Source organism: Miscanthus floridulus, chromosome 9 (genome assembly GCF_019320115.1).
Source record: "Miscanthus floridulus cultivar M001 chromosome 9, ASM1932011v1, whole genome shotgun sequence".
Lineage (NCBI taxonomy): Eukaryota > Viridiplantae > Streptophyta > Magnoliopsida > Poales > Poaceae > Miscanthus > Miscanthus floridulus.
Window position 1 is genome coordinate 33,843,724 of NC_089588.1, and position 27,838 is coordinate 33,871,561.

General features: G+C 46.6%; 1 pseudogene; it reads left to right on the forward strand.

The window, feature by feature from the left end:
* Positions 1-2,504: 2,504 nt before the first annotated feature.
* LOC136481702 (putative disease resistance protein RGA3) lies at positions 2,505-22,441 on the forward strand (annotated as a pseudogene).
* The last annotated feature ends 5,397 nt before the right edge of the window (positions 22,442-27,838 follow it).

Sequence of the window (27,838 nt, forward strand, 5' to 3'; positions counted from 1 at the left end):
TGCCGACCACTCCAAGACTAAGGCTAAGAACTCTTACAGTGGTGCCGAGCACTACAGGAGTAATGACGAGCTGTCTAGAAGTAGTGTCGAGCACTGCAACCAGGGTGCCGAGCACTCCAGGTGCTGTGCCGAGCACTCCAGCAGAACAGGGAACTCCATCGACGCCGATCGAGTTCGCCTCTCCTCCAAGTGACATCACTGAGTTCGTGGATGCCTTCCACGAATGTGAGGAGGTGCGGTTCTGTAGGCTGGACGACATCGTCGGCGGCACAGGACCCTCAGGACTGGTTGGTCAGCTGCTCAATGATGCAGAGTTGCTGCTCGTCAGTGCAGAGGAACCACCCATGTTCGTGCTGGCCGAGCGGGACGAAAACTGGTGACGGGCGATGCTGGAGGACATGAAGGCGATTGAGGAAAACGAGATATGGCAGCTCATCGATCCACCTCCAGGATGCTGTCCGATCAGCCTGAAGTGGGTGTACAAGGTCAAGCGGGACGAACTCGGCGCCATTGTCAAGCACAAGGCACGCCTCGTCGCCCGAGGCTTTGTTTAGCACGAGGGCATAGACTTCGAGGAGGTCTTTGCGCCAGTAGCGCGCATGGAGTTGGTCCATTTGCTACTAGCCTTGGCAGCAGCAAAGGACTGGCACATCCATCACTTGGACGTTAAATCGGCCTTCCTCAATGGCAAGCTGGCGGAGACGGTCTTCGTCAGGCAACCTCTAGGTTTCACCGTCAAGGGAGAGGAGCACAGGGTGCTCCGACTGCGTAAGCCGCTCTACGGGCTGCGGCAGGCCCCACGAGCATGGAACGCCAAGCTTGACGCCACGCTGGGCGAGCTTGGGTTTCAATGGTGCGCAACCTGAGCACGCGTTCTACACGCGGCGACTGGGGGAAGGAGGAGCTCATCAGTCGGCATGTATGTGGACTGACTTGATCATCACCGGCGTGCGCACAGAGGACATCAACAGCTTCAAGCGTGAGATGGTGGCTCGTTTTCGAATGAGCGATCTTGGCGTACTCTCCTACTACCTCGGCATCGAGGTAAGACAGGGACGAAGGAACTCATGGTCGGTCAGAGCGTGTATGCCTCCAAGCTGTTGGAGCGGAGCGGCATGGCTGAGTGCAAGCCATGTGTGACTCCGATGGAGGAGCGGCTGAAGCTGACAAAGGCCAGCACCGCGGCGAAGATGGATGCAACACTCTATCAGAGCATCGTCGGCGGTCTGCGCTACCTAGTCCACATGAAGCCGGACATTGCGTTCACCGTGGACTACGTCAGTCGCTTCATGGAGGATCCCAGAGAGGATCATTGGGCTACGGTGAAGCGGCTACAGCGCTACGTCAAGGGGACGGTGGATCAAGGGATCATCTTTCCAAAGACCAGCAGAAGTAGGCTGCATCTCACTGTGTTCAGCGATGCAGATATGGCACGGGGACATCGATGGATGATGGAGCACCTCTGGCGTGCTCGTCTTCCTCAGGTCGGCTCCAATTTCATGGTTGTCGCTGAAACAGAAGGTGGTGGCGCTATCTACGTGCGAGGCATAGTACGTAGCGGTGGCCACAGTGGCGTGCCAAGTTGTGTGGCTACGTCGGCTACTAGGCGAGCTGACCGGTGAGGAAGCTCACCCACTAGCACTGATGGTGGACAGCCAGCCCGCCATTGCCCTCGCGAAGAATCCGGTTCTGCACGACCGGAGCAAACACATCGATGTAAAGTTCCACTTCCTCAGGGACTATGTCGATGGAGGGCAGATCGTCATCGAGTTCGTCGAAACTGGTCGGCAACTCGCGGACATCCTCACCAAGCCGCTCGGACGTCTTCGACTTACAGAGCTGAAGGAGATGATCGGCATGGAGAGGGTACAAGGGATAGCAGTAGGATTAGGGGAAGAATTGTTAGAATAATCTACTGCTTTCCTTGTGTGAACACACAGCAAGGGAAGGCGGCGCCGAAAAGGCCCCCTACTGTGGTATTGTAGCCGCTGACAGAGGCAGGCGCCGAACGGCTCAATTGACGCACTGTAGCCACATGCAGGGACAGGCGCAGAAGTCAGTCCTGCTGTGTTATCTAGTTACTGTTATAGTATGTGCGCTGTACTAGGACTAGATGGATAGAGTTATATAAATAGACATACACGGCAACTCAGCAAAGAGAGTTCAGATTTGCAATCTCCCGTACAGGGCTTCGGCCAACGCTGGTGTCTTGTACTGTGTGTGTATGCTCTGTTCTTCCTCTTCTTCAACCTCTAGCCATAGTGTGTGGGGACGGACAACGCTTGTTCGTGGTCGGCTTAGCTAGTGGGTGCTCGGCAACACTAGCGGGTGCTCGGCAAGACTGGTGAGTGGTTCACTCACCTGAGCCGGTGATCCTGTGGGCCAACAAAAATAATATTGCTTGTATTAGCACATCAACCATATTAGTTTGAGGTGGCAAAACACATGTAACCATTCATTTTGCAACTTCATCCACAGGGGTTTGGCGCAGGAGCCTTTCAAATATGGCTGGAATTGAGGGTGCTTTAGCATCTGGACTGTTGACGGTTGCAGGAAACAAGCTAGGTTCACTGATATCCAGTGAGTTTGCTTCCATAATTGGTTTAAAAAAGGATCTCTCCGAGCTCCAGGATATACATACAAAGATTATGAGCTGGCTGTCTGTGGTTCGTGGCAGAACAATAGACCATGAAGTATCTGGTGGAGGGGTGTTGAAATTGAGAAGTCTTGCTAATGAGATTTATGATTTACTTGATGATGTCTACATTGAAGATGAGAAACACAAGGTAAATAGTGACCATGATAAGCCTGCTATAACTGACAACTTTTCTGCAAAACCAGAGTTGCTTGTGTTCCCACACAAGGTGGCCCATAAGATCGATGAAATCAAGGTGACATTTGATACAATTGTGAAGGAAAATACACTACACGATTTACAAGTGGATCAACCAGTTCAAAGCAGAAACAAGGAAACATCAGATCAGTCTTTGTTGAGTTATGTTGAAGACTTAAAAATACCATCAAGGGATCCTGTGAAGGGCAAAATCATATCTAAGCTTGTACAACCTAACAAAGGAGAATGTAATCATATAGTTTCTATTGTTGGGCTTGGTGGTTCTGGCAAGACTACTTTAGCCCAACATATCTTCCATGATGACAAGATAAAGGAGCACTTCACAAATACAATATTCTGGGTCCATGTATTGCAAGAAATTTGCAAGGATAAACTCATTGGGAAGCTATTTGAAGCTGTCGTTGAGCAAAACTCTGGTGTCCATGCCCAAGATCAAATGCTCCATGCAATTTCAAACAAATTGAGCGGAAAGAAGTTTCTTCTTGTCTTGGATGATGCTTGGCATGAGGATAGGCAAGAATGGGAAAATTTCATGGTTCTCCTAAATAATGGTGCCTATGGAAGCAAGATTCTTCTAACTACTCGCAACCAAAGTGTTGCGGAAGCTGTGGAATCAGAGGATGTATTCAAATTGCCGTTCTTCTTAGAGGATGAGAGCTGGAGCTTCTTTCTAAACAGTTGTGGTTGGGTGGAACAAGATTTGGATTCTTCTTATATTCAAGTTGGAAAAAATATCGTGAAGAAATGTGGTGGGGTGCCACTAGCAATAAAAACTCTTGGATCTGTTCTCCATGAAAACAGAACAATAAATACTTGGCGAGCCATAAGAGAGAATAATCTATGGGAAGAAGAGATTATAGAAGGCAGAGTGTTTGCATCCTTGACACTGAGCTATATTTACTTGAAAGATCATCTAAAGGAGTGCTTCACATTTTGCTCCATATTCCCCAAAGGCTACAAAATCAATAAAGACTACTTGATTGAACAAAGGATTGCCCATGGATTCATCAAGCTGAAGAATGAACAGCTGGCACATGATATTGGAAATGAATACTTTGATGCTCTTATGAAAGCTGGATTTCTTCAAAGTCCGGTTGAAACTTGGCCTGAAAAAAGTGTAGTATGCGAGATGCATGACCTGATTCATGATCTTACTCGTTATATTTTACAGTATGAAGTGATGGCATCTCTACCAAAGAACATGACTACACATAACTGGTCACAAAAATGCAGATATTTGTCTTTGATGTCTTGCAGTGAGAAGGTTGAGGGGGGCCTATTTGACAAAGTCTGTGCTGTATATGTCTCTGGAGGTAACCCGTCATTTGATAACCATGAGATTTGCTATATCCGCAGTGTTGTTTTAGACTATGCAGTTGATACTCTATTTCCACAATTCATACTGAAGTTAGAACATCTTAGATATCTTGAAATCCATCAACTTACATGCACGGAACTTCCAGAGGCTATATCATGCTGTTGGAACTTGCAGTCACTCCATTTTATTAGTTGCAAAGGTTTTGTTGTGTTACCTAAGTCTATTGGCAAGCTTAAGAAGTTAAGAACTCTAGAGCTGAATGATATTACTGATCTTGAGAGTTTACCTGAGTCCATTGGTGATTGTCAAGATCTTCAGTTCTTACAACTAAATTACTGTGGAAAGCTTAGAGACATACCGATCTCCATGGGTAGACTGGGGAACCGAAGAGTGCTTCATATACTCAGATGTTCATCTTTGCAACTTCCTTCAGAATTCAATGTTGAGTTAAGCAACTTACAGACAGTCAACTTACATGGTTGTTGGGGTCTCCAAGACCTACCAAGCACATTTGCCTGCCCGATGCTTCGTACTCTCCACCTTTCTGAAACCAAAGTTACTGTGCTTCCCAAATGGGTTACATCGATTGGTACTCTAGAGCATATAGACCTTCATAATTGCAAGGAGCTGGTGGAGTTGCCTAAAGGTATAGCTAACTCGAAAAATCTTGAGGTTTTGAATCTAGTGGGTTGCAGCAAACTACAATGCATGCTATCAGGATTTGGCCAGCTGACTCTCTTAAGAGATCTGGCCCTGTTTGCTGTTGGGTGTGGTAGAGATGATGCAAGAATCTCAGAGCTTGAAAATCTTGATATGATAAGTGGACGTATGGAAATAACCAACCTTAAATACCTGAAGGATCCAAGTGAGGCAGAAAAGGCCATGTTGAAGCGGAAGAATATATGGAGTTTGGAGTTGACCTGGTCTTCAAGTCAAACCGAAGAAGAGATAGTATCAGATGTGGAACAAGATCAGCGTGTGCTGGAGCGCAACTGCACGATCGACGTCGGCAAGTCAGCTTGTTAGTGGCCATTTGGGTACTTGGGCTGCTACCTAGCTACATGAGCTAGTCTGCAGGAAAACGGCCAGCAAAGGAGCCGGCCACCGGCAGCCAGGCAGCGGTGGCGGCGCCCCTTCTGCAGCACCCCTCCGGCGACTGTGTCTGGCCGACTGACCCTCCCCCTCGGCGGCTCGGCGGCTTCAAGCGAGGTCGACGGAGGAGGCGGAGGCGCAGCTCCGCTGGCTGCCCGACGTGGGCGTGACAAAGGAGGCGGCGCAGCGGTGCCGCGAATAGCCCGACGAGGGCGGGACGAAGGAGGCGGCGGTGCGGTGCCGCGAACAGCCCGTCAGCACCCACCACCACCACCACTCTAATACGCGACTCGACCTCGACCTCGACCTCGACCTCGACCTCGACCTCGACATCGATAAGCGCATAGAAGGTGTTTGACAAAATGCCTGTGAGGTAAACTGTGCATCTTTGGCTATCTGGGTTGTGTTTCTGATCTTTGCCAACAAGATCACCAGCCCCGCCGTGGTGACATGGGGCCCTCCTCTGATCTGGCGGCTCGCCTGGATTTCTCCCACGGGCATGCCTTTGACGAGGAGGTTGATCATCGTTTTGGCAGCCTGGTACACCATCCTTCTCCCTGGGCCAATGGATCTTTCTTCCTCCTGGCTACCTTCCGTCGTTTCCTGTTTCGCTTGACTGAAGATTCAGTTTCTTTGGCCCTCCAATCTTGTTTGGGTGGCCGTGCTTCGGGTTTTCACATGCAATTTTTAAGTACCAATCACTTTCGCTTCTCTGTCTCCTGCAAACAAGTTGGTTTTCATGTCTATCGCCTCCGACGGGTGATCACTTCTCAGTTTGACATTTATTTCCATCTTTGGAGTAATGGTACTCCCAATTGGGAGAAAGAGAAGCGCCTCTGGGAAGAAGAGCAGGAAAGAGAATGGTCTAAAGTCCTCGCCAAGAGCACTAAGAGATCTCTCAAAAAGGCCACCAATAAATATGTCACTTTTGCTAAAACGCTGGTTCAGAGTCCTCCCAAGATCATGGCTAAATCCCCTGGGGGTGTCCTCAGATCACCCCTGGGATGATCAAGTTTGGATCTCTATGTTGTGCCCTTCCCTCGCCCATTCATTGTTTGGCTCCCAATGTTTTCATCGGTGTTAATTTTGATTTCCATCTCGAGCGCCGTGTTCTTCGCGACAATTCTTCGCTCCCTGTCCGCGTCTACGATCCCGTGCAAGCGGCGAATTCTTCGGAGGCTTCCAAGTTGCATTCGAATTCAAACTCTTTGATAGGCTGCAGTCGTTGCTTGGCAGTTGGGTACTTGCGCTCTGATTGCAGAAATGAAGTTAGATGTCTAGCCTGCCACAATTACGGGCACGTTCAAAGGAAGTGTCTTACCAAGGCTCGGCCCAGATTAGTTTGGATGCCGAAACAAATCCCCGAACTGATCTCTGATTGTCAAAACACCCTAGATTCTCACGCCGGAGTCGCTGAGGTGCCGGAGTCTGCACCCCTTCCTCCAAAGAATAGTTGCAAGAGCCCCCAGAAATCGAACAAGAAGTGATTGTCCTGCGTCACACTGTCCTCCCTCAAGATCTTATTGATATTGGCCATTCAGGCTCCTCTATGCGCTTTCTCAGAGCTTTTGGACCAGATATCCCAATGGACCTTGTTGATCTGTCTTATGATGATAGCTCGTCCTCACGCGACACCACCTCGCCTCTAGATGAAGAGGCCTTCGAGTTCTTGGCAGCGAACAAGCTTTGCACTGATCAGCTGTTCCACAACAACCTGTTTTTGGCCGAAAGGATAAGTCTACAGATATATTTTTCAGAGGTTCCACATCATCTAGTGGCCAAGCATTGATTACTGTTGATCAAAATGCTATTCAGCCTCTTTACTGTTGGGTGTGGTGGAGATGATGCAAGAATCTCAGAGCTTGAAAACCTTGATATGGTAAGTGGACGTATGGAAATTACCAACCTTAAACACCTGAAGGATCCAAGTGAGGCAGAAAAGGCCATGTTGAAGCGGAAGAATATATGGAGTTTGGAGTTGACCTGGTCTTCCAATCAAACTGAAGAAGAGATAGTATCAGATGTGGAACAAGATCAGGCTGTGCTTAATGCTCTTGAACCACCGTCACAAATTAAGAACATGAAAATCTGTGGTTACAGAGGTTCCAAGTTGCCATGTTGATGTTATGACCGGGCTGCAGTACTCCAGGCGGTAGCCCATTAGTGGCTAAGAGAGCCCGTTAGCATATTTAGTTTTATTTCTCAATTTTATTCATGGAAGTATAAATACTTGTAATCAGGCACAATTGGATTTTTAAGCAAGAGTAGTCATATTACTCGACTTCCTTAGGGAGCCGGGAGTTGCCCTAGCCGCCTCTGTCTCTCCCTTGTGCACGAGATCACGGCGCCCCGCCACCGATCCTCCACCTTCAAACCTCGTCCAACCATCACTCATCCGTACAACCTTCGATCCATCAGAGGGAGAGCACCGGTCGGTACCAACCTGGTTCTCCAAATACGCTCACTTCATCGCCCTCAGCCACCCCTACACCGCCGCCTCAGTCGCCCGGGCCTTCTTCGAAGGGATTGTGCGGCTCCACGGCTTCCCCAACTCCATCGTCAGCGATCGCGATCCGGTCTTCACCAGCAACCTGTGGCGTGACCTCTTTAAGCTTGCAGGTGTGAAGCTGCGTTTGAGCACGGCGTTTCACCCTCAGACCGACGGCCAATCTGAGGTCGTCAACAAGGTGATCGCGATGTACCTTCGTTGTGCGACCGGTGACCGGGCGCGCTCATGGGTGGACTGGCTTCCGTGGGCGGAGTATTGCTACAACACGTCGTTCCACACGGCGCTCCAGGCGACGCCGTTTGAGGTGGTCTACGGCCGGCCTCCGCCGCCCCTCCTTTCCCACAGAGAGGGGGCCGCTCACACGGAGACCGCGAACACCATGCTCCGAGACCGGGACGCCTTCTTGGTGGAGGTCCGTGAGCGCCTCCTTCAGGCGCAGCAGCATGCCAAGCGCCGCTACGACGAGCATCATCGCGCTGTGGACTTCAACGTCGGCGACTGGGTACTCCTTCGTCTGCTCCATCGACCCACCCATACTCTCGCAACGCCGGCAAAGGGCAAGCTGTGGCCTCGATACGCTGGCCCTTTCTAGATCCTGGAACGTATAGGCCAGGTGGCCTACCACTTGCAGCTACCAGAAGGTGCACGTCTCCATGACGTTTTTCATGTTGGCTTGCTCAAGCAGTGGCGGGGTGATCTCCCCACGGCTACAGCGGCCGTGCCGCCGGTTCAGGATGGGCGCCTGCTGCTAGCTCCGGAACGTGTTCTACGTGCTCAGCTCCGCCGTGGCGAATGGAAGCTGCTGATCAAATGGCACAGACTTCCGGGCAACGATGTGACATGGGAACCGCTCGATGACTTCAAGACTCTTTACCCCGATGTCCAGCTCGAGGACGAGCTGTTTGTTGGGGCGGGAAGAGATGTTATGACCGGGCTGCAGTACTCCAGGCGGCAGCCCATTAGTGGCTAAGAGAGCCTGTTAGCATATTTAGTTTTATTTCTCAATTTTATTCATGGAAGTATAAATACTTGTAATCAGGCACAATTGGATTTTTAAGCAAGAGTAATCATATTACTCGGCTTTCTTAGGGAGCCGGGAGTTGCCCTAGCCGCCTCTGTCTCTCCCTTGCGCACGAGATCACGGCGCCCCGCCGCCGATCCTCCACCTTCAAACCTCGTCCAACCATCACTCATCCGTACAACCTTCGATCCATCAGAGGGAGAGCACCGGTCGGTACCATTGGATGACGAACTAAATGATTCTTCCTTCTGTGCTTGTATAGTGTTCAAGCAGGCCAGTTTATGTCAGTTCCTTTCTCTAACAAGAATGACACTAGAAGAATTTCCTAACTTGAAGTATACGAGGACTTCTGGAGTTTCCTTTGCTAGAGTCCCTCTCTCTGGTCAAAATGGCCAACTTAGAGGAGCTCTGGACTACGACAAGCAGTTTTGAAATTCAGGGGGAAGAATCAGAAGCACAGTACTGTTTTCCTGTCCTGTCTGAATTTAGCATAGCATTACAGGCTGCCCGAAAGTGAATGTGAAGCCCTACTTCATCTTATTAGTTGCAAAGGTTTTGTGACATTACCTGAGTCTATTGGCAAACTTAAGAAGCTACAAACCCTAGAGTGCAATATTATTACTGATCTCAAGACTTTGCCTCAGTCCATTGGTAACTGCCGAGATCTTCAGTCCTTGCAACTAAATTATTGTGAAAAGCTCAGAGAGCTACCAAGCTCTGTGGGCAGATTGGGAAACCTAAGGGTGCTTCATATAATTGGATGTTCATCTTTGCAACAACTATTGTTAGATTTCAATGGGGAGTTAAGCAACTTACAGACAGTCAGCTTACATGGTTGTCGGGTTCTCCGAGATCTACCAAACACATTTGCCTGTCGTATCCTGCATACTCTTGACCTATCTGAAACCAAAATGACTGTGCTACCCCAATGGGTTGCTTCAATTGGTACTCTAGAGCATATAGACCTTCATAATTGAAAGGAGCTGGTGGAGTTGCCTAAAGGTATAACTAACTTAAAAAATCTTGAGGATTTGAATCTAGCAGGTTGCAGCAAACTACAATGCATGCCATCAGGGTTACTTTAGACAGCTGACTCGTCTAAGACATATAGGCCGGTTTGCTGTTGGGTGTGGTGAAGATGATGCAAGGATCTCAGAGCTTGAAAATCTTGATATGATAGGTGGTCATGTGGAAATTAGCAACATTAAAGACCTAAAGGATCCAAGTGAGGCAGAAAAGGCCATGTTGAAGCAGAAGAATATTTGGAGTTTGGAGTTGGGTTGGTCTTCAAGTCAAACCGAGGAAGAGTTAGGATCAGATGTGGAACAAGACCAGGGTGTGCTTAATGCTCTTGAACCGCCATCGCAAATTAATTACTTGAAAATCTGCGGTTACAGAGGCCCCTGTTTGCCGCATTGGATGATGAATCAAAATGATTCTTCTTGTTGTGCAGGTAAAATGATAAAGCAAACCAGCCAATGCCAGTTCCTTTCTCCAACAAACATGACGCTAGAAGGATTTCCAAACTTGAAGTATATCCGAGGACTTTTGGTGTTTGGCTCGCTGAAGTCCCTGAACCTGCTCAGAATGGCTAATTTAGAGGAGCTGCGGACTACGACAAGTGGTTTTGAAATTCAGGAGGAAGAATTTGGAGCACAATGCTGTTTCCCTGTCCTGTCTGAGCTGTGCGTAACAGGCTGCCCAAAATTGAATGTGAAGCCCTACTTCCCACCTTCATTGGGGACGTTGTCTTTTGAAGACAGCAATGAGCAGCTGCTATCCCCATGTAGCTTCTCCCATCGGCGGCTTCCTCCATCTGCCGATGAATCCTCGTCATCCGGCAACGTGCATTCAGTAGCCCTTCGTCTCAAGAAACTACGACTGACAGGATCATCATCTAGCTGGGAGTACCTGCAGCACTGCACTGAACTGGAGACCTTGCACATTGAGTACTGCAATGACATGACAGAATTGCCTGAGATCCTTCCAAACCTAACATCCCTGCAGCAGTTGGAGATAATGGAATGCCAGGCCCTTGGCATGCTGCCTGACTGGCTTGGCGAACTGCGCTCTTTGCGAAGGCTGATGGTCTTTGTGACCCCATTAATTGACGATCTCCCACAGTCGACAAAGCAACTTACGTCCCTCGTCTCGCTGAGCATTTTCGCTGGGACAATCTGAAGCAGCTGCCTGACGTGATACAGCACCTCAGCTCCCTGGAGCACCTCAACCTGGCACTATGTGGTGAACTGACTGTGCTGCCGGAGTGGATTGGACAACTCTCGGCACTTCGGCAACTTTGGATCCAGCAGAGAACCGAGCAGAGCTCGGGTGGCTAGCTCTGCCGGTGGGCAGGCAGCCGGCGCGAGTTCAATTCTCAGGAATCGCACTCGCGTCTCTCACCGGGGTCTATCCCCAAATAAATTATGTTGCCTCTCGCGTGGAGCTACAAAGGGAATGCGACGCGCCTCGTCGTCTACAGGTCTATGGACCCGGTGATTTCAAGAAGGACGCGATCCAGTGATCTGAGTATAGTTGTAGGGTTGCTTGTGTACGTGTGGTGTGAGTGTGGTGTGTGTGTAGGGTTAGTGTGTGTCTGTACATGAGCAGATACTACAGTTGTACCCAGATAAGAGGCACCCAAAAAAACTTTGGATCCAGCATTGTCCTGCCCTTCAGTTCCTGCCCCAATCCATAAAATGCCTTGCTGCTCTCCAGGATTTGTACATTAGAGGCTCCCCCATACAATCAGATTGAGTGATCAGTCGATTGCACCCTGTGTGTTGCGCTAGCATCCAACCCTCCTTCAGCGGAGTGAGCAGCTGTAGGACGCTCCTGAGCCCGCGTGCACCTTGCCCGCCCGCCCGCCGGCTGCCCCCGTGGCCGCGGCGAACTGCTTCCCACCGCTCCGCCGCTTCTGTGCCTGCGTGCCCCTCGCCCACCCGCCCGTCGGTGGCCCCCTTGGCCGCGGCGTCTGTCCGCTCCTGATTCTGAGCGCCCTCTGCTGTCCGTCTTTCCGACGGTACGGCATCCACCGAGCTCTGTTGCTGATCTCCCTCGACATGGCGGCTTCGCTGCCACTGACCCGAGGCCCTGGCTTCGGGCGTTGATTCAACTCTGGCCAAGGGTGTTGAATCAGCTCCTCACCGGAGTTGACTGTGCTGGTTTCTCAAGGTGGTGACTGGTCACTCCTGGAGGAACGGGGACTAATACTGGAAGGATTGCCCTCAAGGTGCTCGACGGCGAACCGCAATCTAAGCTGATGATCACTGCCAGCACAATCTAAGCTGATGATCACTGACCGCTGCCGCCTGTGAAGGTTTGATCCCCCCTTCTCTTCGCTCTCCCTGGCTTTGCTCCATGGATCTCCGTGGTCTCTCCTTTGAGCCCGGTCTCCGGGTATAGTCTGAGATTTGGAATAGATTTGGGGTGCCTGTTTCTTGCTCAGAGCTCTCTGGTAGCTCTTTCGCTCTTGTGGCCTCTTTTGGGCGATGTAAGTTCCGCCTCTCGGATGAGTCAGTTGGTCTGTTGATTCAGGCCACCATTGGTGGTGTGGCTAGTCATTTTCGTGTCTCCCAGCTCTCCCCCCGGGTTTTCAAGTTCTTTGTTAGCCATCAGCAAGTGGGCTTCTTTGCCCGACGTCTGATTTCCTATGAGTGTTATACCCATAAGATCTTTTTCTCACCTTTGGGGAGGTGGTGGTCCGAATTGGTGAAGTGAGTTTCTTGCCTTCAGTAAAGAAGAAGCTGCCTCTTGGTCATCTGTTAGCAATTCTTCTCTGCGCTCTGCTCATTCTCGTCCTGGCTTTTCTTTCGCGGATGCGGTCAAGTGCCCACCCCTGTCTTGTGCTAATTCCATCCCACTAGGCAATGGTGGATCCAAGCACTCTTCCAGTTCGATCACGTTAGGCAATGGGGTTCACAAGCAACCATTCAGAAAGTCTGTGTTTGACAGAATCATCTTCCCAAAAGTTTCTGCGTTTGAACATCTGCAGCCAGCTGTGTTTGAAAGTTCTTCCTTGGTTCGTGAGCAGTCCATTAATCCTGGCATTAACCAAGTTCGGTGCTCTAGATGCCTGGCTTCAACCCATTCAAGGAGCAGCTGTAACAGCTCCATTAAATGCTTTGCCTGCCTTGGTTGGGGACATGTGGCGGCAACATGTCTCAAGGCTGCTAATTCAAAAGGAAATCACCTTTGGATGCAAACAATGGACCGGCGGCCCTGTCTCCCTACTCTTCTTGGTTTCGCCAGCAAGCCGGGCGGCCCAGTGGACCTTCTTCTAACAGGCCCCCAACCTTGGAATCCTTCAGTGACCTTGCAGCTTCCCTGGCTGAGAAAACGATGCAGCAGCCCCTGGTGCCGCCGAGCCCGATCGTTGTAAATTGGAATGTCCCCTCGTCTTGTGAGGTGGGACCAGTCTCATGCACCCTCTCATTGGGTGGTGTCTTCTCGGCTTCAAAGGCACTTGATATATCTACGGCGCTCACACCTGATTAAGTAACTCAACGAGAAAACCCCAACTCATCTGCTATCTCACCACCGCAAACACTCCACTCTGCCTCTACTTGCACCGATTCTGTGATGGCCTGCCAAAGGGCTGATCCTACCCCATTTGTTCCAAATGGGATGCATCGGCTGAACGTGCCTGGAAGGGTGGCCATGGTGCCTGCAGTGGCAAGATCAAGGTCACAACGGAGGAATGAGACAGTGGCCATCGTCAACATCAACCCTTTGCCCGGTATTGCTCTGCATTTTCCTACTGTTAGAGAAGTTCTTGAAGAGTTCTTTGAAGAGAGACATATCGCTTTCACTGATATTCAACCTAGTCATCTTGGTCAAGCGCTTGTTTGTTTCAACTCTCCCAATGATAGAGATTCCCTAGTCATAAACAGTCTGTTACCTATGGGGATGTTCAGGTCACTTTTACTAGGCATAATCAAGGGAGGAACTGGCGTAGAGTTAATTTCAATCATGAATGCTGGCTTATGTTGATGGGTTTTCCTCTGGATTACTGGGAGCCAGATTACATTTAGGACGCAATATGTTCTTTTGGCAGAGTTGATAATTGGGTAAACAATAGGAGGCGTCTCACTAGGTTGCTTGTCAGAGCTAGGGTTGCTGATCTGCAAAGCATACCACAATGGATTGTTTACTCTGATGGAGTGGGAAATGATTTAGATTCATGGACAGTCCAGTGTGAGATAGTGAGTCATGACTTTGTTGGAGGTGGTCCTCCACCTGAAGACCCTGCTCCACAACACCTGTATCATCTTGCTCCCTTTGACTTCTTTGGTTTGGGGCAACCTGGTGCAGGACCTATTGATGGGGGGCAACAAAACGACCAACAGTTTCAGTTTCAGTTTGGACAGGGTAATGCTGCTAACAATCAAGCTCAGGCTAGAGAGGCTGATGACCTAGCAATTGCTGATAATCAAGAAGTTGAAGTTGAAGAGGTTAATCCCAATGCTCAGTAGGATTTTTTAGCAGCTCAAAATGTTCAGAATGTACCCTGGGATCAGTGGCCAGCCCCCCAAGATCAGCAGCCACTTCTTGCTCAAAATAACATGGAAATTGATTTGAATGTTGGTCTCCCAAACATGGATATGCAGGAAGTTATCATTAATCCTGCAGCTGCTCCTGATGCTATGAATGAAGGCTTTCTGGAACTTAATAACCTCATGCAGGAAGCTGATGAAGAGGTCATCCAGTTGGTAGCACAGAAACATGGTTTTAACCTAAATGATCTCCCTGCAGAGCCAGTTCAACAGCAAGTTAATGAAGAAGTCCAAATTCCTCATGTCAATCTGCCAATTGAACCTGTAATTGATGATAGTGATGAAGAAATACCCTATCATATGCTGCTTAATGAGAATGAGCAAGATTCAGAGGATGATGAAAATGAAGAACAGACAATAGAAAATGCAGAGAATCATGTTGTGCAAATTGGAACAGTACTGCTGAGAAATGAAACCTCAGTGGATCCTCCTCCATAAGCAGAATAGCTCTATGGACAGTTTCAATGAAGCCTGGTTGGCAGCTTTGGAGAATATCCCTAGAAAAAATGTAAAAGTTGTAGCTCAGTGGGGCCCCTTCTTCACTTATTTGCTGCTTTCACCAGCAAACTATAAGTGGGCCAAAAGTTTCATAGAATCTGAAGCTTGGGCTTTCTTCAATAAGAGCCTAAAAACTTCCTCTATCAGAATCCCACACAAATGCCCATAGAACAAGTTGTCCCTATCCTGCATCAATTCTGAGTTCGGTCCACCACTGCTGTTGTCAGAATCTATCAATGAAAGTACACAGTCAGCTGAGAACTTGCCTGCAACTGAAATTTGCCTGCTGGGAAACAAAAGAAGAGGAACCCACCATTAGTTGAAAGTGAAGTGAGGAGCCCTAGACTCAAAGAAGTAAACAAGGGTTTCAAGGCTGACTGCTGCACCAGCAAAAATGCTTGGCCTGCAACTCTGATCCACCTGAGCTCTCACAGGTTATGATCAAGAAGCTAGGTCACAACCTCTGTCAGATTGATGAGGGCTTCCTTTCTGTAGAAGCCTTGAATCAGAAGAAGAAGAAGATCCTGAAGGAAAACGTCAAGCCTAGCAAAGTAATTTCTGATGATTAAGATGAAGAGGAAACTCTAAGTCAGCTGAAGAAAAGAATCAAGAAGACCACTGCGAAGAAGGAAGCGAAGAAGAACAAGAGGTCCAGGGGTGATGATCCTGACTTTCAAGATGAAGATGGTGCCAACCCTGAGGCTTCAGAGGGTGCTGCACCAGCAATGGAAATGAAGAAATGACGATGATTGTGTAGCTCGAAGATCAAGATTGGCACTGCACTTTTGAGTTATGGGCAGTTTGCCTTTCTTTTTTCTTTGCTTGCTTGGCAATGTGTGTGCAGATTATCTTAAGAACTTGGTTAGGTCTATTCTCGGTAGCTGTTAAGTGGTTCTGGTCTGTGTCAAACTTTGTCTGTTCTATCTGGTTCTGGTCTGAAGTGGCTATGTCCAAGTACCTGGCACTCTTGTTTGTTACCTCTAAGTTCAAGCTCCCTGATGTTTGTGATCATTCTAGTTCTTTCTCACGGTTACATAAGTTGCTTGTCGATTGCTCTCAAATTTATTAGCCATGAATAATCAGAACCACAGATTTTGGAAAGTCCTTTGTTGGAATGTCAGAGGTATTAATTCGGATGAAAAATGGAATCCAATTAAGAATACCTTAATTGAAGCTGGTTGCGACGTTTTTTGCTTCCATGAAACAAAGAGACAAATCTGTGATGCTCAATTCCTCAGAAAGTTTAGTCCCCCGGGCTTTGATTCCTTTGAAATTTTGCCATCTAATGGTGCATCAGGTGGGTTATCATTGGTTGGAAAAGCTCTGCATTTAGTGGCCAGCTAGTTTTTGAGAATAACTTTGCCATAACTGTCAAACTCACTGCCTAACATAACAGTGACTACTGGTTCTTAACAAATGTCTATGGGCCCTGCACTCATGAGGGAAAAAGAAGCTTCATTCAATGGTTCAAACATTACACAGCAGTGGTTGTAGTAAATTGGCTTGTTATAGGAGACTTCAACTTACTAAGAAAGCCTGAAAACAGGAATAAGCCAGGAGATGTGAATACGATGTTACTCTTTAATGATGCTATAAGCTCCCTTGGACTCATAGAGCTGCCTCTGTATGGTAGAAAATTCACCTGGACAAATAAACAACCCTCACCTCTAATGGAGAGACTAGACTGGTTTTTCACTTCAAGTTCCTGGACCACTTTCTAACCAGAAACTTCTGTCAGTACTTTAGTGATGCAGACTTCTGATCATTGGCCATGCAACATATCCATCTCAACATCTATCCCAAAGAGCCAAATCTTTAGGTTTGAGAATTATTGGCTACAGCAACCTTCTTTCATAACAACTGCACAGCAAGGTTGAGAGGCAGTTAGCAGCCAGGCTGATAAGGCAAAAACAATCACTGCCAAATTCAAAAATCTGAGGAAAGTTCTTAGAAGTTGGCAGCAAAATCTCTCAAGTCTCAAGAGAACACTGAATAATGTCAAGATTATCTTATCCTTCATGGAAATCATAGAAGAATGCAGAGATCTGACAATAATGGAGTGGAATTTCAAGGAAACACTCAATGAGAAGTTAAGTCATCTTTTAGAACAGCAAAGAGTATATTGGAAACAAAGGGGCAAAGTCAGATGGGTCAAGGATGGGGATGCTGGAACTAAACTCTTCCATGCAAATGCAACTATCAAACATAGGAATAACTTAATAGCACAGCTACAGAAAAACAATGGAGAAACAGCCCACAGCCATGCAGAAAAAATAATCATTCTCTGTGATGCTTTCAAAGAAAGATTGGGACATTCTGATTTTACCACTGTGGCTTTTAATCTCAGCTATTTCTTGGAAAGTAACTCAGAGTTGTCCTGGCTTGAAGAACCTTTCACCACAGAAGAAATTCATGCAGTGGTAAGAAATCTTCCCAATGACAAAGCTCCTGGCCCAGATGGATTTAATAATGAGTTTATCAAGAGATGTTGACACTTCATTAAGGAAGATTTCTATGCACTATGTTTTGCCTTCCAAGACAATGCAGTAAATCTTCAAAGCATAAATGATTCTTATATCACCCTCATCCCCAAAATTGATGGTGCCCAACAAGTTGGTGATTTCAAACCAATTTCTTTGCTGAATTGTTCCATCAAACTGATCACAAAGCTTCTAGCAAATAGACTTCAGGCTATTATTCTTCAACTAGTGCATAGAAATCAGTATGGCTTCATCAAAACAAGAACCATCCAGGATTGTCTTGCCTGGTCTTTTGAATATCTTCACCTGTGCCATCACTCCAAAAAAGAAATTGTGGTCTTGAAACTTGATTTTGAAAAGGCCTTTGACAAGATAGAACACAAGGTAATCCTGGATGTTTTGGCTCATAAAGGCTTTGGCTCAAAATGGAGATCATGGATTGATTCCATCCTTAGTTCTGGTACCTCATCAGTCTTGTTAAATGGTGTCTCTGGAAAACTTTTTCACTGCAGAAGGGGTGTCCGACAAGGGGACCCTCTCTCTCCCTTGCTATTTGTTCTTGCTACTGATTTGCTACAATCCATCCTAAATAAAGCAGTTCAGCATGATCTCCTCAAATTACCAATCCCAGCCCCAAGTTTGGATTTCCCCATCATCCAATATGCAGATGATACTTTGATTGTTCTGGAAGGTTCAGCTGCACAACTCTTCTTCCTAAAAGGTGTTCTACAATCCTTTAGTGAGTCAACTGGTCTGAGGATCAATTTCTCAAAATCTATGATGGTCCCCATTAATCTGAGTTCTGAAAAGCTAAGTCATCTTGCAAGGACCTTTGGATGCCAGACTGGATCCTTTCCTTTCACTTATTTGGTCCTACCTCTAGGCTTAACTAGGCCAAGAGTGGATGACTTCCTCCCACTAATAAGCAAATGTGAAAGGAGACTCAATTATATCTCCCCTTTCCTCAGTCAAGCTGGCAAACTTGAGCTCACAAATTTGGTTCTAACTGCATTGCCAACTTATACTATGTGCAGAATTGCTCTGCCCAAAACAGTAATAAAACAAATTGACAAGTATAGGAGGCATTGCCTATGGAGAGGGGCAGAGGCAAATGTCAAAAAGGTGGCAAAGGCAGCTTGGCCTCTAGTCTGCATTCCTAAAGAAGAAGGAGGCTTGGGTGTTCTTAATCTGCAAACTCACAATGAGGCAATGCTACTGAAACATTTACACAAGTTCTTCAACAAGTGTAATTTACCTTGGGTGGAATTAGTCTGGGGCAAGCATTACAGAAAATGGAAGGCTGCCAAATGCAATTATCCCAAAAAGGTCCTTCTGGTGGAGGGATGTCTTGAAATTGCTTGATAAATATAAAGGAATGGCCAGTGTGGTGATATATAATGGCAAACTTGTTTACTTTGGGATGATATTTGGAACAGTCAAATAAGAAAGCTTCAATTTCTAGAATTGTACTCCTTTGCAAAAAACAAATTGATAAGTTTAAGCAAGGCACATGGTACTGCTACTCTTCATGACCTTGTCAACCTGCCATTGTCAATAGAGGCTTATAATCAACTTCAAGAATTTCAGCTGGAATTCTCAACAATAGCCCTCAATGAAATGAATGACAATTGGGTTTACATTTGGGGCTCTGCTCAGTTTTCTTCCTCCAAAGCTTTTTTTTTTTGAAACAATGGCAGGAGCTCTGCCTTTCAATTAAGACGAATGAAGTTTATATACAAGCAAAAGGTAGCCAAGCGTGGCGCCAAACACCACGAAAGGTTACCCACCCACGCAACGCGACAGAGTACACACCGACAACCCATCATAAGATGTCAGACCAACGGGCCCGAAGCAGTAGGCTGCAGCAGGTCATCGTTGCCGAGCTCAACGGCCCCGCAAAGAGCAGCTCCGACTTCCGACCATGATCCCACGCCCCGCCCGCGGCGATTGCCGAGCCTCTAAAGCTGAAAACCCAGCCGTCGGAGAAGGAGGGTTGGACACGCGTCATCGTTGCCGAGCTACATCCCCTGATGCAGCAGCTCCGACTTCGCGATGCAGAACTCGCCGTCTCGCATCAACCGGGCGCCGAGAGGCGGAGGGCATCCGCCGAAGGAGACATCACGGCCGAGACAAATTTCCACAGCGACGCCTTCAGGAAGGGTACGACGCCGGATGCGTCGCCGTCGCTTGTCCAGGAAAGGACCGGGTTTTCACCCGTGGAAGACATGGCTGGGGGCACAAGAACACGACGCCCCTAACAAGGAAAATGGCGCCCACAGGCGTCGCCGTCGCCAAGGCTTTCGCCCGAGGTGCCCCTAGCACATACGTCGAGCCAAGATGCTAGACCGTAGCCTGTCGCCACCGTCGTCATCACTGCCATCCCGCATAAGCTTCTCCAGAGGGGCATCGACGCGCCGGCTGCTCACAGCAGCCGCACAGCTGCGTCGGCCGCCACCCCCTCCGATCGGGCAACATGCAGAACTGGACTTACCCTGCCACGCGCGTCATCCTGCCGCACGCCGAAGCCGTCGCCAGCTACCGTCGCCGGCCCAAGCACCCGCCGTCGACGCTGCCGACCTCCGCCAGCCACCGTCAGGCGCATGCCCCACCACGGGCGCCGCCCCCTGCCCCGGGGGCACCGGATGTGGCCGTGGCGCCAGATCCAGTGCCCCACCGCCGACTTCTCTGCCACCCACCGCCGTCGTATGCCGTACGGGCCACCGCCATAGCCACCGCGAGACCTTGCGGGGCCAGGACCGTCGTCGAGCCGCTGCCGCCGAAAGGCCCGTCAGCCGCCCCTGCGCACATAGATCGAGCGCAGAGGGGACCGGATCCGGCCGCTGGGGAACAGCATCCGCCAGCCGCGGACCGGAGCAGGTGGGCTGGCCCGGGCCGGCTGCTGCCCCGGCAAGGCAGCAGGCGTGCGGGCACAGGCAGGTTGTCTCCGCCTAGGCGCCGCCCCGGCCGCCTGCAGGCGCGCGGCCACCCCGTCGCCGGCGCTGCCGCCATGGACACCGCCCAGCACCTGCCGCCCTCCCCGTCGTAGATCCGGTCGAGGGGCGCCGGATCCGCGCGCGCCGGCGCTGGGGACCGGCAGCCGGCAGCTGTGCACGGGAGCTCCTCCGGGAGAGAGAGAGAGAGGGAGGGAGGAGAGAAGTCCCAGCCGCCGCCTTCCTTGCTCTCGGCCATCTCCGCCGTCGAGCTCCGGCAGCGGCCAGGCGGTGAAGGCGTGGGGAAGGGCTGGCGGCGGAGGAAGGGTCGCCACCCGAGCCGCCCTCCTGGAGAGCGACGCGGGGGCCGAGCACAAAGCGAACTATTCTTTCGCCTTTTATAAAACACTCACAGGTCACTCACAGGTTGAACCAATTTTTAGATGGTTGTGGAAAACCTCTTGTCAAGGGAACCACAATTTTTTTTTTCTGGCTGGCTCTTATTGATAGGCTGAACACTAGAACACATGATTAGAAGAAGAGGAATGCATCTAGATAATTACCAGTGTGTCCTCTGTCAGAACTCCACAGAGGAAACAGTCATGCATCTGCTCTTCTACTGTCCTTTTGCCAAGGACTGTTGGAGTTGGATGGATTTTCACTTTGCTGATCACCTCTCAATCCAGCAAATTTTTCTAGCGTGGAAATCTCTACTAAAGGTTGAATTCTCCCTGGACATCTTCATCCTCCTCTGCTGGGCAATTTGGATGACAAGAAATGATGTCATCTTCAGAAACATGAATCCTTCGGTGCAAGATTGCAAAAGGCATTTTACAGTAGAGACTCTGTTGCTTCTGCATAGATGTAAAGCTAGAATTGCTCCTCCTCTAGAATCATGGATCAATTCCAATTTGTAATCTTGTGGATTTTTTTTCCACTCTTTCGCTGTCCCCTAATCCTCTTTATTCTTTTCTTTTCTCCCTACCCTCTCCTGGATTGTTTGTAATTACACTCTTTTGTTTATTAATGCATTTGCAGTAGGAGCCCCTGGCTCCTCCTGATTCTTCAAAAAAAAAAACATTAGGGGCTTCCCTGGTTTTGCTACGCGTTACGAGCAAGGAGTGGGGCCTGACCGGCACCTTGTCTCTCACATTCCTAGTGTGAGGATATATGACTAAGGGACCTGATCAAGGGCCGGCGTCTTCTCTCCCTGGACACACCAACGTGACAGCATCCAAACCCCTCGGTACATTCATCCCTCACTAATTTGCTAGTTCATCTTATTTTGCTAGATGTTTTACTATATAGGTCCATGCTACCATGTTTTGTTTGTCGGTGTTGTATGTAGTCCTATTGGTGTGGTAGGGGATAATGGTTGTCACTGTTTTGCATTCGGAACACAACTTTCTGTCACAGTTTTGCATTCGGAACACAACTTTCTGTCACAGTTTTGCATTCCGTTTCCAATGCTGTCACTACTTTTATTTCGTGCCTGATGGCACTAGAGCAAACTAGTACATCACCTTTTCCATATTTTTTTAGCTAATGGAAAAAATCTGGCTTCATCTTCTTTCAAGGAAGAAGCATATCGGTCGCAGGGTTCAGCTTATCGGTTGAGATATAAATATCGGAGGGGACTGGTAGGATCGAGAATTGCGAAAATCATTGAAATTTTGGTTGCAATTTTCAAATCTTTATGAAATTTTGGCTAGAATTTTAAAAATAAACAAAACGGAACTGAAAGTACCTGTATGTATACCGGAGGTCATGGATATAATGAAAATTGGCCGACATTCAGAACCCTGATCTGTCCACACTTTTACAAATACAAGCACCAAGAAAAAAAATCATGCATGCTTGTTCTGACAAGGATAAACTTCAGTCTCGTGATCTTATTAGGTACAGTAATATTTCGCTTAAGTTCTTGTACATAATAATGGTAGTATATATGTCTATTTCAAAGCCCTCTGCTAAGCAATTAAAAAGGCCCAATAACCTCTGTGACTTCTGACTCACTGCTCTATCTTGTGCTTGTACAGGTTTCACGAGAAGTAAGATGGATTGTGCTGCCAGTTGATCGAAATTTCAGGATCCCCATGCTGCTAGTCTATCGACAGACAAAGGCGAATCTGCGAATCTGAAAAGCCAATGCAAAGAAGTAGCAACTGGGATGTATACTCTGACTACGCCGAGTTCTCACCCTGCACTGAGCCTCCATATAACTTGGTCCTTCATCTTCCGATTTTAGTTGTATGGATTGCACTTGCCCCCGAAGGTCTACAAATTCAACAATTTGCTGCATGGACATAATAGCTTGGATGTTGATAGCTTGAATCCATTAGTCGCTTGCAAGTGCAAGCTGAACTGATCTTTTTCTTCCTTCTGTACACAGCCGGCACCACGTCCTTTGGGTACCATCATAATTCACACCATATAGCCCATGATGAAGCTAGAACAAATTAGTAGGGGTACTCTTATCTTTTGGGTACCTAAACATATGCAACAAGGGTACATATATGATTATAATTTAGATATAGTCAGTGGCGAAGCTAGAGTAAAATGGAGGGGATGTGAGATAAAAAAAAGTGAAAAACATCTATCAGAATAAAGAAGGTCATTGACAATATTAGGTGCTAACTTGGTATAACGCTAACAAAAGAGAGTTAAAATAGACAAAATATACATTTAACTTCAAATATTTACTGCCCCTGTTCCAAATTATAAGATGTTTTGACTTTTCTAGATACATTTAATTTACTATGTATCTAGACATAGTATATGTCTAAATCAAAGGAAAAGCTACTTCTACTGTTCCAAATACAAGATGTTTGGGCTTTTCTAGATACGTAACTTTTGCTATGCACTTAGATATACACTATGTCTAGATACATAATAAAAGCAACGTAGCAAAAAAAAACTAAAACGTCTTATAATTTGGAACAAATGGAGTACGTATCTAGAAAAGCCAAAATGTAACACCCTAAAATTTGCATTTTCAAAAATAGGATTTAAAATGATTTATTTGTGAATTTTTGTGCACATGAGATATAGAAAAATAAATTTTTTCATTAAATTAAAATTCATCATAAGGTAGCAACATGTTTGAGCATACATGCCCTTACATTTGATTTATTTGGTTGAGTGATTTTGATTAAAAATTCAGAATGGTTTAAATTACTTTTGCAAATGAAATTAAAAATGGCTTTGAAGTAAAAAAAAGAAAGAAAAGAAAATTTGAAAATAAAAGATTTTAAAAAGTTGTAAGATTTATTTTTGGAAAACTTACCAAAATTTCACATTTTCCTTTGAATTGAAAAGTATATAGGAAATAATATTTGAACTTGATATGATTCTTAATTGAAATTGGTTTTGAAATAGGAAATAGAAAAGGATTTGAAAAAATGAAATGAAAAAAAAAACACGCCGTCCTTCTCCCCTTAGGCCCGGCCTGCTTCTCTCCTGTGGCCCGCTCTCTCCTCCTCTTCTTCAGCTCTTCCTGCGCAGGCCCACTCTTCCCCTCTCTTCCGTAGCCCAGCGCCACATCGTCGCTCTTGGCCTAGCTCGCCGGCCTAACCAGCGCTCCCTCCCTTTCAGCCCGAGCGGCCCAATCCGTGGCCCAACCGCGCAGCAGCAGCCGCCAGCACGCCTCCCTTTCCTCTGTCGCCGACCGTCCGGGCCTGCCTGTCAGCATCGCCCCCTACCTCCAGTCGTACGCGACGCGTGCTCTTCGGTCGCGTCTGTGTCCGCCCCATCCACGTCCCACCCGATGGCGTGAGCCCCAAGCCGCGCCAGCCCATAAATAGTGAGCCCCCACGCCGTGCTGCCTACCCCGCACCCTATTCCGCACCTCCTCGCCTAGAGCTAGCCCTACGCCGCCATCCGCCGTCGACTCGCCAAGCCGTGCGTCGTCTCCGGTGCTTGGAGGTCCCACCAGTGCCCTAGGTGAGCTCGCCTCAACCTCCTCTCTTCTCCCGTGTCTTCTCCGTCGAAAACCGTCGCCCCTAAGGCCATTTTCGAGTTTCGCCGCCGAGCTCCGTCGCCGGCTATGGCACGCCACGGCGCCGGCTACTGTTCCGGCCGGCAGCCTCCTCCCTCTCCCTTCTCGATCTTATCCGAGCCGTCCATCTCCGATCCAGTGGTCTAGGATCCCCGATACCCCTTCGCGTGGTCATCTTGCTAAAGAGCCCCTCCAGTTTTCTAAAATAGAACCCACGGTCCAAAGCGCAATCATAGATTACGTTTTCCTCTTTGGAAAACATAGTTTATTCGGTTTAGATCCAAAATACGTTTTCACTTATTTACAGTTTTGCCACTACTTTCTTTAGGCCACAACTTCTCCGTTTTAACTCCGATTTGACCCGTTCAACTTGCGTTAGGTTCGTAATTTTATAATCTACATGTTTATACTACTGTTAAGTATGTTTTCAATTTTTAAAATTTGAGGTTAGATTTAATCTATTATTTTACTAAAGAAAATCTTGTTTAATTCATATCTTCTACGTTTCAACTCCGTTTTAGCCCATTCAAGTTGCGTTGGATTCGTAATAACATAAACTACGCATTGGTAACAATGTTTATCATGTCACTATTTCTGGAATTTTATGGTTTAAACTCTAACTTGAGTAATAATTATGCAACAAGATTTTATGATCCAAACTCTAACTTGAGTAATAAAAAATAATTTGTTTTACTTTAGTTTTATGATTCAAAACTAAATTTGACTTAATTCAATTTATATTATTTATTAAATATCTTATATATATGATTTTATGTAGTTAAAATAAATGAAGTTTATAGTTTTATATTTTCTTTTATAAGTAAATCTATCGGTAGATGTATATTTTTCACCATAGCTCCAATTAGCTTGATTTTCGCGTCTGTGTGTTCGTAGCGACACATAGATTCGTTTTACAAACTTTTTATCTTGATTTTATATTTGGTGTACAGTTCTAATTTGGATCTATTGTTTGCTTCGTATATGATTGCATGGATACTTGTGTGGTGCTTTATGATCTTGTCCAGTCGGTGAGTTATACATGGTGAATCAAGAAGCAAATCTTTGAAGTTTTGGACTTGAAGAAGGATCTAAGTTTAAGGCAAGTATAGCATGAGATCTTCCTTGTTGTCCTATGCACCTTAATTATTTAATTCATACTGCATGTGTCTACCTTGACTACCACTAAGGAATTCATAGTACTTTGTACCTTGTGCCATGATACCTATGGGGTATTGCATTGGGTAGTTTGATGCTAGTGCTCAACTACAACCATGATCTTGTAACTTGACTAATGGTATATGTAATAAATACTAAAAGATGCTTTTTAGCAACATGGAACAAGAGGGCTAGAGCATTGGGCTATTTTTATGGTGCTCTAGATTCCTCTCCCTAAGTACTTATCTATAAGTGATCATCCGGGACTTACATTACAACTGTGAGGGCTACATGGCTCTGGCTTTAGCTCAGTATGAGGACCTTTTCTAGCTTGTTAGAGGTTACCTTTATGGCGCAAGATGGTGTGTTCTCGATTGGATATAGTGCGGCCTCTGTCCATCAGTGTATAGGCTACGCGTCATTGTGCCTATCAGAAGGGGAGCCCCACATTCGTAGGCCACGGAAACCTAGCGGCCCTAACTTGTTAGATGAACATTTGAAAGGCTTCATAGTGAACCCTACCGACCTTCCTAGGTAGTGGGTCAAGAGGCTGATCACCTCGGGCAAAAGGGTAAATCACGACTCACAGTGAAAGTGTACAATATTTGCAGAGTGTAAAACTGGTATATTAGTCGTGCTCACGATCACAAGCGGCCTTGGAATATTTACGGAATAGATGATGAACACTGATGATACTAATGATAAAGATGCTCACTAATGATTACTGTTTATGCTATTCATTATTCATGTTTACCTGATCATGTGTTTATATAGGCTTGTGTATAAACTTGTTGTTACTCAATTGTTTAAAATTGTGACTCACTAAAAGCTAATCGCAGTTAAACCAGTGTTAGCCTTTTGAGCCTCATGAACCCCATGTTATATTTGTTGAGTACGACATGTACTTATGCTTGCTTTATTTTTCACATATTTGGATAAAAATCCTGGATGGGTACCAGATTGCTAGAGTTTGGAGGAATTAGGCTTGTGATCAACCAGTCAGTTTTCCCTGTGAATTGGAGTCTTCACCCAAAGATCGGAGTTGTCTTTCCACTATTTACTATCTAAGGTTATATTCTTTATACTAAGTATGTTATATATTGAGCATTGTCTATTGATATTACCCTTATTTGTAGCTATATATGAAATTTGACTTCCTGGGCTCACATATTGTGTGTATCTGGTTTTGTTCTTAAAATCGAGTGCTACAAAGTGGTATCAGAGCAATGCTGACTGTAGGACGCAAGCCTAGTAGAAACTGGTCATTTTAAGGTTTATAAGTTGCTACAAAAACCCTTGCTCTATGAACCTTGATAATTTCTTCTCTACTATATCTCTACCCCTACTATTCATCTCTACTTGGGTGCTTATTTTGAAGTCTCTGTTCTCATCTTCACTCCTTGATTTGATATGCTTTTAGAACTGTCCCTCATCACCTTCTTGTGTAATCTAAAGATGAGTCTTAGGATTGTTACCCCTAGTACAATGAGGACGATAGTATCACAAGTTGAGTCCATGATTGAATTGTGCACCTTTATTGCTTGTTGAATTGTCATTATGCTTATGATTGTTTTGCATCTTTGTAATGATTGCAATGATCTTATTGGGTGTTCCCACAATTTCATTTAGTTTATAGGCCTAAGGTATAAGGATTAGTGAAATAAATAGTTGGAATATGGTTTTCTTCTGTTCTCCCTATCCTGTCGTTTCGGAGCAACCAGCACTCTTCGGCTTATATCTCTGATTTTGGATAATCATAAATCATGAGAAAATTATGGACAATAGTAGACTTAAATATCTTTCTCTGAGTGCAAGAATTAGCTTGATAGCTATTTTGGTTATGGAGATACGAAAATCACAAGGTGATGCATCTGTGCTGATTGGAACCTGGAACAATTTCTGTTGTGTACTATTTTTGACCAAGTTAACTGTAGAATTTGAAAAAAAATGTTCTATAAGGATGTTGTGGAGGATTCGATAAGCTTTCTAACGGTATAAGCTACAACTTTGTTGGGTTAATAGAATGCAAGTTACAGCTCTTTTACTGCGCTGCTATTTTTCTACTCGCGAGGAATTCCAGATTTTTTGTTCTTGCCCCTACACGAGAGTATCATTGGGATGTCGGAACATCTTGGTATTAGTTAGCTTATCTAGAAGGAGATGCACGCTATACTTTGGTATCCCTAGTTTTTTTTTCTTATGGGGGTAGCCAAGTTGAAGAATTTGCAAGATGAAGTGTCCTATGTTCTCGATTACGCAGCGAAAGCATGGTGGTACCCAAAGATGTGGGAGAAACTCAGAGTTTCAATGAGGTTTGGTTAGAGGTTCAAGGGAGGTTTAACCAAGATCATCAAGATATTGATAATGCTACTAAAAGAGGTTTTAAGCTAGTTTGGATCAAGAAACTTCAGGTAAGTGTTTGAAGGAAT